Genomic DNA, 14,949 nt, shown 5'->3' with positions numbered 1-14,949 from the left:
CAGCAAGGTGTTTTCTTCTTCGGTGACTAGCTAGTGGAACTCTGCTTTTTAAAGACTTGTGTTTATGTCAGCCTGTCTGCATAATATCAAATGCTTAAGGTCTAATAACTTGGAATTTTAATTATATATGCAAACTCCCATCAAAGCATTGTCTAGATTAGTGATTTTCAACTGTTTTACACTTGGGAACTAGTAACCTGCATGCTGGAAAGGGAAGTATAAGAGGAATAAAGCTTTATTTTTACAACACATAACAGTGCAACATGGTACAAATTGGTTCTTGATTTTTGGACTCCACATGTACAATGCATTGCATATTGCATAAGTTTGTTTGAGTGCTTTTTCTGTGTTGCATATGATTTATAAATGCTCTATGTGGTGCAAAAGGTTTTTCAAATAAGCCTACAAGTTCCAAAATTATCTAAGACAACCTCAATAGTATTTTCATAGATGATACAGGCTGATAAGTGGTAATAACCTGAGCATAAGTGAATTTGACTAAGATCATTGAGTCTATAATCTTCCTGAAACATCAGGGTAGTTAATGCTTTCATGGACCAGGGCAAAATTCCTGGTGGACTGGTACTGGTCTGTGGACCAGTGGTTAAAAAACACTGGTTTAGGTTACTATTTGGTTGAATAACTCACTAAGGTGTTTGTATGGCAGAGACCTGGAATCTTGTGGGGCCATTTTAGCACTCTACTTGCCTATGGAGAAGAAAGCCGGGAGACAGCCAAGGTCCAGTCAAGCAAATTGGAAAAAGTTTGAAAACCAGGATTTTCTTTTTTAAAAAATTAATTTTAATGCAGTGACATTGATATATCAGGGTACATATGTTCAGAGAAAACATCTCCAGATTATTTCCACATTTGATTATGTTGCATATACCTCACCCAAAGTAAAATTGTCTTCCGTCACATTCTATCTGGTTTTCTTTGTGCCCCTCCCCTCCACCCCCTCTCCTTCTTCCCTCCCTTCCCCACTCCCGGTTACCATCACATTCTTGTCCATGTCTCTGAGTCTCATTTTTATGTCCCATCTATGTATGAAATCATATAGTTCTTAGGTTATTTATTTATTTATTTATTTATTTTACTCAGAATACTGTTATCAAGTTCCACCCATGTTGTTGTAAATGATCCGATGTCATAATTTCTTATGGCTGAGTAGTATTCCATAGCATGTATGTACAAAAGCTTTTTAATCCACTCGTCCACTGATCGACACTCGGCTGATTCCAGATCTTTATTATTGTGACCAATGCTGCCATAAACATGGGGGTGCATTTCTCCTTTTGAAACAGTGCTATGGTGTTCTTGGGGTATATTCCTAAAGGTGGGGTAGCTGGGTCAAAAGGTAGTTCAATTTTGAATTTTTTGAGGAATCTCCATACTGTTTTCCACAGTGGCTGCACCAGTCTGCATTCCCACCAGCAGTGCAGGAGGGTTCCTGTTTCTTCACATCCTCGCCAGCACTTATTCTGTGTTGTTTTGTTGATCAGAGCCATTCTGACTGGTGTGAGGTGATACCTCATTGTGGTTTTAATTTGCATTTCTCTAATGATTAGTGACGTTGAGCATTTTTTCATATGCCTATTGGTCATCTGTATATCCTCTTTGAAGAAGTGTCTATTCCTTTCTTTTGCCCATTTTTTAATTGGATTGTTTTTCTTCCTGGTGTTGAGTTCTACAAGTTATTTATAAATTTTGGTTATTAACCCCTTATCAGACGTATTGTCAAATATATTCTCCTATTGTGTAGTTTGTTTTTTTATTCTGTTCTTATTTTCTTTAGCTGTGCAAAAGCTTTTTAGTTTGATATAGTACCATTTGTTTATCCTGTCTTTTATTTCACTTGTCCATGGAGATAAATCAGCAAATATATTGTTCCGAGAGATGTCGGAGAGCTTACTATGTTTTCTTCTAAGATGCTTATGATTTCACAGCTTATATTTAAGTCTTTTATCTATTTTTGAGTTTATTTTTGTGAATGTTGTAAGTTGGTGGTCTAGTTTCATTTTTTTGCAGGTAGCTGTCCAATTTTCCCAACACCATTTGTTAAAGAGGCTGTCTTTCCTCCATTGTATTTCCTTATCTCCTTTGTGAAATATCAGTTGTCCATAGAGCTGTGGGTTTATTTCGGGGTTCTCTGTTCTGTTCCATTGATCTATATGCCTGTTCTTATGCCAGTACCAGGCTGTTTTGAGTACAACGGCCTTGTAGTATAACTTGATATCAGGAAGTATGATACCTCCCACTTTATTCTTCTTTTTCAAGATTGCTGAGGCTATTCGTGTTCTCTTTTGGTTCCATATAAATTTTTGGAATATGTGGTCTATATCTTTGAAGTATGTCATTGGTATTTTAATTGGTATTGCATTGAATTTATAGATTGCTTTGGGTAATATAGACATTTTCATGATGTTTATTCTTCTTAACCATGAGCACAGTATATACTTCCATTTGTTTGTATCTTCCTTGATTTCTTTTATCAATGCTTTGTAATTTTCCGAGTACAAGTCTTTTGTCTCTTGGTTAAATTTACTCCTAGGTGCTTTATGTTTTTAGTTGCAATACAAAAGGAGATTGTTCCCTTAATTTCTCTTTCTGACAGTTCATTGTTGGTGGATAAAAATGCCTCTGATTTCTGAGTATTAACTTTATATCCTGCCACCTTGCTGAATTTATTTATCAGACCTAGTATTTTTTTGACTGAGACTTTAGGGTTTTTTATATACAATATTGTATCATCTGTAAATAATGATAGTTTTACTTCCTTTTTTCCAATTTGAATGCCTTTTATTTCTTCTTTTTCTCTGATTGCTGTGGCTAGGATTTCTGGGACTATGTTAAATAAGAGTGGTGAAAGGGGGCACCCCTGCCTTGTTCCTGATCTTACGGGGATTGCTTTTAATTTTTGCCCTTCGAGTATGATGTTGGCTGTGGGTTTGTCATAGATGGCCTTTATCATGTAGAGGTATGTTCCCTGTATTCCCACTTTGCTGAGAGTTTTGATCATGAATGGGTGCTTTTTTATCAAATGCTTTTTCTGCATGTATTGAAATTATCATGTAGTTTTTCTCCTTCCTTTCGTTTATATGATGAAACACATTGATTGATTTGCAAATATTGTACCAGCCTTGCCTCCCCAGAATAAATCCCACTTGATCATGGTGTATGATTTTTTTTCATATATTGCTGGATCTGATTTGCTATTATTTTGTTGAGGATTTTAGCATCTAAATTCATCAGGGATATTGGCCTATAATTTTCTTTTTTTGTGTTGTCTTTGCCTGGTTTTGGAATCAGAATATGAACGCCTCATAAAAGAAACTTAGAAGTCTTCGTCCCTCTTGAATTTTTTGAAATAGTTTGAGAAGGATAGGAGTTAGTTCTTCTTTGAGTATTTGGTATAATTCACTTGTGAAGTCATCAGGCCCAGGACTTTTTTTGTTGGGAGTTTTTTGATAACTGTTTTCATCTTTGTTGTAATCAGTCTGTTTAGGTTTTCAGATTTTTCCAGATTGACTATCGGAAGGTTATATATTTGAAGGAATTTGCCTGTTTCTTCTAGGTTGTCTAGTTTTTCGCACATAGTTCTTCATATTATTTTCTTATAATACTTTGCATTTCTGTTGTATCAGTTGTAATTTCTCCACTCACATTTCTAATTATATTTATTTGAGTCCTCTTTTTTTGGTGAGTCTAGTTAAAGGGTCATCAATCTTGTTTACCTTTTCAAAAAACCAAGTCCTGGTTTCATTGATCCTCTGTATTTTTTTTTAGCCGCTATGTCATTTATTTCTGCTCTGATCTTTATTATTTCTTTCCTTCAACTACCTCTGGGCTTTACTTGCTGGTCTTTTTCTATTCTTTTAGATGCAGGGTTAAGTTGTTTACTTTAGCTTTTTCTAGCTTCTTAAATATGCCTGTAGTGCTATAAACTTCCCTCTCAGTACTGCTTTCACTGTGTCCCATAAATTTTGAGTTGTTGTATGCTCATTATCATTCGTTTCTAAGAATTTTTTTTATTTCATCTTTGATCTCATTCTTAAGCTATTCATTATTTAACAACCCGCTATTTTTTTTCCATGTTTTTGAGAATTTTTGAGTTTTTCTGTTGTGGTTGATTTCTAGTGTTATGCCATTGTGATCAGAGAAAGTGCTTGATATGATTTCAATCTTCTTAAATTTGTTGAGACCACTTTTGTGCCCTACATGTGGTCTATTCTAGAGAACGTACCATGAGTATTTGAAAAGAATGTATATTCTGCTGCTTTAGGGTGAAAGGTTCTGAAGATATCTATTAAATTCAGGTGATATAGTGGGTCCCTTAAGTATTCTGTTTCTTTTTTAATTTTTTTCTTGAGGATCTATCTAGTGATGTTAGTGGAGTATTGAAATCCCCTACTATTATAGTATTGCTATTGATCTCTCCCTTTATATCCATCAAAGTCTGCTTTATATATTTAGGTGCTCCTATATTAGGTGCATAGATATTTATAATGGTTATGTCTTCCTGTTGGATTGCTCCCTTTATCATTATGTAGTGGCCTTCTTTATCTCTTACTATAGCCTTTGTTCTAAACTCCATTTTGTCTGATATAAGTATTACTACCTCAGCTTTATTTTCAGTTTCATTTGCATGAAATATTTTTTTCCATCCTTTTACCTTCAGTTTATGTGCATCTTTTGTTTTGAGTTGTGTCTCTTGTAGACAGTATATGTATAGGTCCTGTTTTCTTATCCATGCAGCTACCTTATGTCTTTTGATCAGATCATTTAATCCATTTACATTTAAGGTTATTATTGATATATAGTTGGTTATTGCCATTTTATTCTTTAAAGCTGTATTCCTCTTTTGCTATATTCTTTCCTTATTTTGATCTGTTTACAATAGGGCCTTTAACATTTACTGCAGCCCTCGTTTGATTGTAATAAATTTCTTGAATTTTTTTTTTTTTCATCTGGAAAGCTTTTTATTTCGCCTTCTATTTTAAATGATAGCCTTGCTGGATAAATAGTTTTGGTTGTAGGTTCTTGTTTTATATTACTTTGAATATTTCTTGCCATTCTTTTCTGGCCTCAAGTGTTTCTGTGAGAAGTCAAAAGTCATCCTTATGGGAGCTCCCTTGTAAATGATAGTCTTTTTTTCTCTAGCAGCTTTTAATATTTTCTCTTTATCACTTAGCTTTGGTATTTTAATTAGGAAGTGTCTTGGTGTAGATTTCTTTGGGTTTCTCTTTAATGGAGCTCTCTGTGCCTTTTGAACTTGTGAGTGTTTTTCCTGCATTAATTTAGGGAAGTTTTCAGCTATGATATGATTGAACAAAGTCTCTATTGCTTGTTCTTTTTCTCTTCTTCAGAAACCCCTATGTTGTGAATATTATTTTTCTTCATGTTGTCACAAATATCTCTAAGAGTTTCCTTAGATTTTCTGAGTCTCTTTTCTTTTTTCTGCTCTGCTTCCATGCCTTTGTTCAACTTGTCCTTCAACTCACTGATTCAACCTTCAGCTTCATTCATCCTGTTTTTAATTCCTTCCATTTTGGTCTTCATTTCTGATATTGTATTTGTGATCTCTGACTGATTCTTTTTTAATATTTCAATGTCCTTTTTTTAAATTTTATTTTATTTATTCATTTTAGAGAGGAGAGAGACAGAGCGAGAGAAGGGGGGAGGAGATGTAAGCATCAACTCCCATATGTGCCTTGACCAGGAAAACCCAGGGTTTCAAACCAGCGACCTCAGCATTTCCATGTCGACGCTTTATCCACTGCGCAACCACAGGTCAGGGCTTCAATGTCCTTTTTTATACTTGCTATTTCTTTATTTAGGTGTTTGTAATGGCCATCCATTGTTGTTCTAAGGTCTCTAAGCATCCTTACAATCATTATTTTAAACTCTGCATCCATAAGTTTGGTTATTTCCATATCACTCAATTCATTTTTGGATGTTTCTCTTGTGGTTTCATTTGGATTGTACTTCTCTGTCTTCTCATTATGTCTGTGTGTTTGGGTATATTGTTTGTAGAGCTGTTTTCTGCCTCTAGTTTTCAGTTATGTTATTTCTAGGTTTTCCTGGGTTGGCATCAGCTGTTATTTGTAATCCACTTTCAGATTTGGCTTTTCTAGTAGAACCACTTTGAAGTTTTGATTTGTTTCTTTCTGTCTCCGTTTTCTTAACACATGGTAGTCTAGTTTACTGATCTCAGCAGGGGGCTTATTTGAAACTGTATCCAGGAATGCAGTGCAGTGGATGTAACCTGAGACTCTGAAGGCCTGATCTGCCAGTTACTCTCTCTGGGGGTGGGGTGTTTTCTAGCTTCAGTAGGGGGAGATGTATCTCAGATCTCCATGGAGACCTAGTTTCTGCCCCTCTTCCCACTTCTTGTTTTCAGCTGTGTCTTGTTGTGCTGATTGGAGCTGGAGAGATAGCTTGAGATGGGTGACCCAGAACCACTTGTCTTGTGTTATGTGGAAGGATTAATCCATCCCCCTGCTATGGCTGCCTCCAGCAGGGGATGAGTCAGCTTCTCATGTCCTCCGATGCATTCCTCTGCCCATCACCATTTGTCTCTCTCTCTCTCTCCCCCCTTTCCTTTTGGAAAGTAAGCCAGTCCTTTCAGCACACCTTGTTCCCAAGTCCCCAGGCAAGTGGCTCTGAGCAATATTTTCTACTCTTTTCCTTGGAATGAGAGCCTTTCTGGGCTCTCAGCCTCCCCCCCTCCCCCATTTCTGTAAGTAGAAGAGACCCACTGCTCCTCGGTGTTCCCTATCAAGCTCAGTGTGGCTTCTTCTTTGCTCCTTGGTTTTTGAGAGCTGCTCTTGTAGTCCATAGTTGGTTTTTCATGCTGATTGTTCCTAAATTAATTTGTAATCTAGTTTGGTGTGTGAGCTGAGACTTTGGGCATCTGCCTACTCTGAAGCCATCTTGGAATCCCCAAAAACCATGATTTTCAGAGAATAAAAGAAAAAACTATCCTTTTGAAGTAAGATTAAGTTAACCCTAGAGTAAAGGCTCTTCAAGATCTACTATAATTACTTAACTCAAAAGAATTAAGTTGGGGGGAAGAAACAAGATGGTGATGGAGTAGGCAGACGTACCAACTTCCACCTCCCCGAACCAAAGTGGATTACAAACTAATTTTAAGAACCATCATCTGGAAAAATCAACTTTGGACTAAACTAAGAGGACTCTTCAACCAAGGAACACTGAAGAAGCCACACTGAGACTGGTAGGAAAAGCAGAAAGGGCTGCCCAGCTCCCCAGAGTGAATGGCAGCTGGGAGATATTCACGTGTTGGGAATTGAGTTTAGCAGAGAGGGGAGGGTCCTGAGTCCCAGGAACAAAGCCCCAGCCTGCAGTCCCAGAGCCTAGAAGAGGCGTATGGACAGTATTTAGCTGGAAACAAGTCAGGATACTGTTTGTGAGAAAGAGACTGATTTCTCAGACCCAGGATTCTTCTTAAAGCAGCGGTTCTCAACCTGTGGGTCGCGACCCCAACGGGGGTCGACTGTCCAAAACACAGGGGTTGCCTAAAGCCATCAGAAAATACATATTTATTATACAATACATTTTTAAATAAAATATGTATTTCCAATGGCTTTAGCCGACCCCTGTGTTTTGGTCATTCGACCCCCACTGGGGTCGTGACCCACAGGTTGAGAACCGCTGTCTTAAAGGGACCATGCAGAACACCTCACTCACAACCACTCACCTGGGGCTCCAGGGGACAGGGAGAGAGGAGAGGACCGGAGTAGCTGGTAGAGATTGTAATCTAGGAGGCATAGGGAGAAACATTTTGAGAGACAGCCACCCTAGCCTCTGGTATGAGTCACTCCCCAAATCTGAAGTGATTATTTCCCCTGGAAATAGCAATACCAGCAAAGGGAAGCAGAATACCAGTCAAATAAGCTCTCCTGTGGCTATCAAAGCAGAGTCACTTAGAAGGAGGGAGCTTCTGGGACTACAGTAGTGAGTGTTATGGTCTGAGCTGCAGCGCCCACACCTACACTGCTGAGGGCTCGCTGGAGGGCGGGTGGCAGTGGGACGCAGAAGCGCAGTTCTGTCAGCAAAGGTGGAAGCTGGCTGGCTACCACTGATGCCCAGGTGTGAGCTCAGTCTTGCCCAGCTGGAATGAAGGGGACTTGCAAAAGTGATCAAGCCCAGCTGTGGGCTGACTGTAGTCCAGCCTTCGGGGGAAGGGCAGGAGCCCCAGAAGAGGTGGAGACCCACCTTTGAGTAAGGGTGCAGGAGCACAACCTTGCCCTGCCAGCAGAACTGAAGCTTGTGGCCTAACTTGGAAGCTGGCTCCTCCTGAGGGGGTGAAGCCAAAAGCCCAGAACAAGTGGAGTCCCACTACTGAGCGTGGGCATGCAGTCCCACCCAGCCTGTGAAGCCAAGGCTTACAGCCTTCCCATGAGCAGGCTCCTCCTGCAAGGGCAGGGCAAAAACCCAGAATCAGAAGAAGACCTGCACCTGAGCAAAGGTGCTCAGCCCTGCCCTCAGACCTGAGCATAATGTCATCCGCAGCAGCAGGGTGAAGGCCAAGGCCACTAGGGCTTGTACACCAGAGAACGTGATCACAGCCACTCCCGTGAAGGAGAGGTGGAGACCACAGCAACAGCCCCAGTGGGCAGGCACCCGCAATGCCCACACCTGAACACCCTAGGAAGCAGCAGCAGAGGGAGTGGCGGGCCTGTGGACAGACCACACCTAGGGAACACAGAGGCCACACTCAGTGGACTCCAGTGGCCAAAACCTTCTTTTACCCAGACAGAATGAGAAGGCAGAGAAATGCAACACAAATGAATCAAGAGAAATCCCCAGAAAAGGATCTGAATGAGTCAGATATAACAAAATTACCAGATGCAGAGTTTAAAATAACGATTGTTAGAATGCTCAAAGATATTAGAACAATAGATGGTCATTACAAACACCTAAATAAAGAGATAGCAAATATAAAAAAGGACATTGAAATAATACAAAAGAATCAGTCAGAAATGACAAATTCAATATCAGAAATGAAGACCAAAATGGAAGGAATTAAAAGCAGGATGGATGAAGCTGAGAATCGAATCAGCGAGTTAGAGGACAAGATAAATAAAAGCACGGAAGCAGAGCAGAAAAAAGAAAGAAGACTCAAAAAGTCTGAGGAAACTCTAAGAGAGCTCTGTGACAACATGAAGAGAAATAACATGCGCATCAAAGGGTTCCTGAAGAAGAAGAGAAAGAACAATGGATAGAGACTCTGTTCAAACATATCATAGCTGAAAACTTCCCTCAATTAAGACATGAAAACATCTCACAAGTTCAAGAAGCAGAAAAACTCCATTAAAGAGAAATCCAAAGAAATCTACACCAAGACACTTCATAATTAAAATACCAAAGCTAAATGATAAAGAGAAAATATTAAAAGCTGCCAGAGAAAAAAAGACTATCACCTAAAAGGAGCCCCCATAAGGATGACTTTCAACTTCTCAACAGAAACACTTGAGGCCAGAAGGGAATGGCAAGAAATATTCAAAGTAATGCAAAACAAGAGCCTACAGTGAAGACTACTTTATCCAGCAAGGCTATCATTTAAAATTGAAGGAGAAATAAAAAGCTTTCCAGACAGAAAAAAAGCAAAAAACCTCAAGAAATTCACTACAACCAAACCACGGCTGCAAGAAATGCTAAGGGGTCTGTTGTAAACAGATCAAAGGAGAAAAAGAATATAGCAAAAGAGGAATACAGTTTTAAAGAATAAAATGGCAATAAACAATTACATATCAATAATAACCTTAAATGTAAATGGATTAAAAGATCCGATCAAAAGACATAGGGTAGCTGCGTGGATAAGAAAACAGGACCCATACATATGCTGTCTACAAGAAACACACCTTAAAATGAAAGATGCACATGAACTAAAGATAAAAGGATGGAAATAATATTTTACGCAAATGGAAATGAAAAAAAAAAAGCTGGGGTAGCAATACTTATACCAGACAAAATGGACATTAAAACAAAGTCTATAGTAAGAGATAAAGAAGGTTACTACATAATGATAAAGGGAGCAATCCAATAGGATGATATAACCGTTATAAATATCTACTCACCTAATATAGGAGCACCTAAATATATAAAGCAGACTTTGATGGGTTTAAAGGGCAAGACCAACAGCAATACTATAATACTAGGAGATTTCAATACCCCACTAACATCACTAGATAGATCCTCAACAAAGAAAATTAACAAACAGCTGACTTAAAGGACACACTAGATTAATTCGATTTAATAGCTATTTTCAGAACCTTTCACCCAAAAGCAGCAGAATATACATTCTTTTCAAGTGCTTATGGTACATTCTCTAGAATAGACCACATGTTAAGGCACAAAGGAGGCCTCAACAAATTTCAGAAGATTGAAATCATATTGAGCACTTTCTCTGATCACAATGGCATGAAACTAGAAATCAACCACAACAGAAAAACTGAAAAAATACTCAAACACTTGGAAACTAAATAGCATGTTATTGAATAACGAATGGGTTAACAATAAGATCAAGGAAGAAATTTAAAAATTTCTAGAAACAAACGATAATGAGTATATCAACTCAAAATTTATGGGAAACAGCAAAAGCAGTTCTGATAGGTAAGTTCATTGCATTACAGGCATACCTCAAGAAGCTAGAAAAAGCTCAAATAAACAACTTGACCTTGCATCTAAAAGAACTAGAAAAAGAACAGCAAATAAAGCCCAGAAGTAGAAAGAAGAATATAATAAAGATCAGAGCAGAAATAAATGACATAGAGGCAAAAGAAGCAGTACAGAAGATCAATGAAACCAGGGGCTGGTTCTTTCAAAAGGAAAAAAAGATAGATGAACCTTTAACCAGATTCACCAAGAAAAAAAGAGAGAGGGCTCAAATAAATAAAATTAGATATAAGAATTGAGAAATAACAACTGACACAACAGAAATACAAAATATTGTAAGAAAATAATATGAAGAACTATATGCCAAAAAACTAGCAACCTAGATAAAATGGACTAATTCCTTGAAACATATAATCTTCCAAATATTAATCTGGAAGAATCAGAAAACCTAAACAGACTGATTACAACAAATGAGATAGAAACAGTTATCAAAAACTCCCAAAAAAGAAAAGTCCTAGGCCTGATGGCTTTACAAGTGAATTCTACAAAATATTCAAAGAAGAACTAACTCCTATCCTTCTCAAGCTATTTCAAAAAATTCAAGAGGAAAAAGACTTCCAACTCCTTTTATGAGGTGAGTATAATTCTGATTTCAAAACCAGGCAAAGACAACACAAAGAAAGAAAATTATAGGCCAATATCCCTGATGAATTTAGATGCTAAAATCTTCAACAAAATATTAGCAAACTGGATCCAGCAATATATGAAAAAAATCATACACCATGATTAAGTTAAATTTATTCTGGGGAGGCAAGGCTGGTACAATATTCACAAATCAATCAATGTGATTCATCTCATAAACAAAGGGAAGGAGAAAAACTACATGATAATTTCAATAGATGCAGAAAAAGCATTTGTTAAAATCCGGCACCCCTTCATGATCAAAACTCTCAGCAAAGAGGGAATACAGGGAACTTACCTCAACATGATAAAGGCCATCTATGACAAACTCACAGCCAACATCATACTCAATGGGCAAAAATTAAAAGCAATCCCTGTAAGATCAGGAACAAGGCAGAGTTGCCCCCTTTCACCACTCTTATTCAACGTAGTTCTGGAAGTCCTAGCCACAGCAATCAGACAAGAAAAAGAAATAAATCATCCAAATTGAAAAAGAAGAAGTAGAACTATCATTATTTTCAGATGATATGATATTGTATATAGAAAGCCCTAAAATCTCAGTCAAAAAACTACTAGACCTGATAAATGAATTCAGCAAGGTGACAGGATATAAAATTAATACTCAGAAATCAGAGGCATTTTTATACACTAACAATGAACAGTCAGAAAGAGAAATTAAGAAAGCAATCCCCTTTACCATTGCAACCAAAAAAATAAAGTACCTAGAAATAAATTTAACCAGGGAGATTAAAGACTTGTACCAGAAAATTATAAAACATTGATTAAAGAAATCAGAGAAGATACAAACAAGTGGAAGCATATATCATGCTCATGGTTAGAAAGAATAAACATCATTAAAATGTCTATATTAACCAAAGCAATTTATATGGAACTAAAAGAGAACACAAATAGCCTCAGCATCTTGAAAAGGAAGAATAAAGTGGGAGGTATCACACTTCCAGATATCAAGTTATACTATAAGGCCGCTGTACTCAAAACAGCCTGGTACTGGCATAAGAACAGGCATATAGATCAATGGAACAGAACAGAGAACCCAGAAATAAACCCACAGCTCTATGGACAACTGATATTTGACAAAGGAGGTAAGAGCATACAATAGAGTAAAGAAAACCTCTTTAATAAATGGTGTTGAGAAAATTGGACAGCTACTTGTAAAAAAATGAAACTAGACCATCAACTTACACCATTCACAAAACTAAACTCAAAATGGATAAAAGACTTAAATGTAAGCCGTGAAACCATAAGTATCTTAGAAGAAAACATAGGCAGTAAGCTCTCCGACATCTCTTGCAGCAATATATTTGCTGATTAGTCTCCACGGGCAAGTGAAATAAAAGACAGGATAAACAAATGGGACTATATCAAACTAAAAAGCTTCCACACAGCTAAAGACAATAAGAAGAGAATAAAAAGACAAATTACACAATGGGAGAATATATTTGACAATGCGTCTAATAAGGGGTTAATAACGAAAATTTATAAAGAACTTGTAAAACTCAATACCAGGAAGACAAACAATCCAATCATAAAATGGGTGAAAGAAAGGGATAGACACTTCTCCAAAGAGGATATACAGATGGCCAATAGGCATATACAAAAATGCTCAACATCACTAATATTTTGACCCTGATGTACCACTTTTAGGAATATACCCCAAGAACACCATAGCACTGTTTGAAAAAAAGAAATGCACACACATGTTTATGGCAGCATTGTTCACAATAGCGAAGATCTGGAAACAGCCCAAGTGTCCGTCAGTGGACGAGTGGATTAAAAAGCTTTGGTACATATATACTATGGAATACTACTCAGCCATAAGAAATGATGACATCGGATCATTTACAACAACATGGATGGACCTTGATAACATTATACTGAGCAAAACAAGTAAATCAGAAAAAACTAAGAACTGTATGATTCCATACAGAGGTGGGATATAAAAATGAGACTCAGAGACATGGGGTTGGGGAGAGGAGATTGAGAGGGTTGGGGAGGGGTACAAAGAAAACCACTTAGAATGTGACAGAAGACAATTAAACTTTGGGTGATGGGAATGCAGCATAATCAAATGTCAAAATAACCTAGAGATGTTTTCTCTGAACATATGTACTCTGATTTATCAATATCACCCCATTAAAAAAATTAAATGTCTAAATGACCTGGAAAATACAATTAAATTGGTTTGAAAATAAATTAAATATTTAGAAAAAACTCAACACTTCTTAAAGGGGTACAAAATGATGTAATCATTCAACAGTATAACATTCATAGTTTTTACTATCTAATAAAAAAATCCTAAGGAATCCACAAAAGATTCTAAACCAAAAAATTATTTTTAAAAAATTGCAGCACAATATGCAATAATTATTTGCCAGTCTGTGTTCTAAAAAATAAGTTATTAGGAAGTATAGTTAAAATACAATTTACAATACTTATAAAATTCATGACTTTCATAGGCAAAAAATTCACAAATATTTTTTTTATTTTATTTATTCATTTTTAGAGAGGAGAGAGAGACAGAGAGGGAGAGAGAGGAGAGAGAGACAGAGAGAGAGAAGCGGGGAGGAGCTGGAAGCATCAACTCCCATATGTGCCTTGACCAGGCAAGCCCAGGGTTTCGAACCGGCGACCTCAGCATTTCCAGGTCGACGCTTTATCCACTGCGCCACCACAGGTCAGGCTAAAAATTCACAAATATTTATAACACCAATGCATGTAAATTTAATACTGATAACAGTTATCCACTATAGAGTTAGATTTTTTGTCTCCTTTACATATTCTACTCTTTGTAAGAAAGTCACTATGTAAAGTTTACACTTAGAAAATAGTAAGTTTTTTTTTTAACTTACTGAGAATGGACTGTCTACATAACTATTTAAAATTATTCTGCATGGAAGATTTCTCTTCTCTCCTATTTATTTACTCAATTATAGATTTTTGTTATATGGACTCATGTTTATTTAATATGTTAAGTCATAATTCCATTTACTAAAAACTGTATTTTCCAGCTTTGATTCTTTCAAATGGCTCTTATAATGTATATCTGTTTTTCTCTTTTTTTATTTTTATTTTTTTATCACTTTATTACTTTCTAGCTCTATTAGATACGCCAGACTCATCTTGTGTATTTTCTTTTCCAGCCCTGGATTCGGCCATTTCTGCATGTTTTCCAGTTTCTTTGGTTGGGAAATAATATTAGGAATAAAAATCAGTGTAGCAGGTGGGCTTTCTTACCACTAAGGTTTCATTGTTTCTAAGCCCTTCCAGCTGACAAAGAAATGAAATATATGTGTGGGTATGAACTCACATATATATACACACACAAACATGCAGACACACCAGGCACATACACATATCTCTAAGTAATTTTCAATTTAACTTATATACAAATAAAGCTCAAGCTATATTTATACTGACATCTCCAACTCTGATCCATTACCACATGGGTCATTCAAACATCCTCCTCTTGCTTATTATCTGCAACCTTTCACTACAAAACTAGTTCTCACTACTTTTGTAAGCTGGTTCTCACTATCCTCGTGGATTCTGTAAATTTTTAAAACCTTCATATTTTTCTGATACTCAACATCCCTAAACTCAGTCTGT

The sequence above is a fragment of the Saccopteryx leptura genome, chromosome 3 (genome assembly GCF_036850995.1).
Source record: "Saccopteryx leptura isolate mSacLep1 chromosome 3, mSacLep1_pri_phased_curated, whole genome shotgun sequence".
NCBI lineage: Eukaryota > Metazoa > Chordata > Mammalia > Chiroptera > Emballonuridae > Saccopteryx > Saccopteryx leptura.
The sequence above is the reverse complement of the archived record's forward strand: the minus strand, read 5'-3'. Positions refer to the sequence as shown.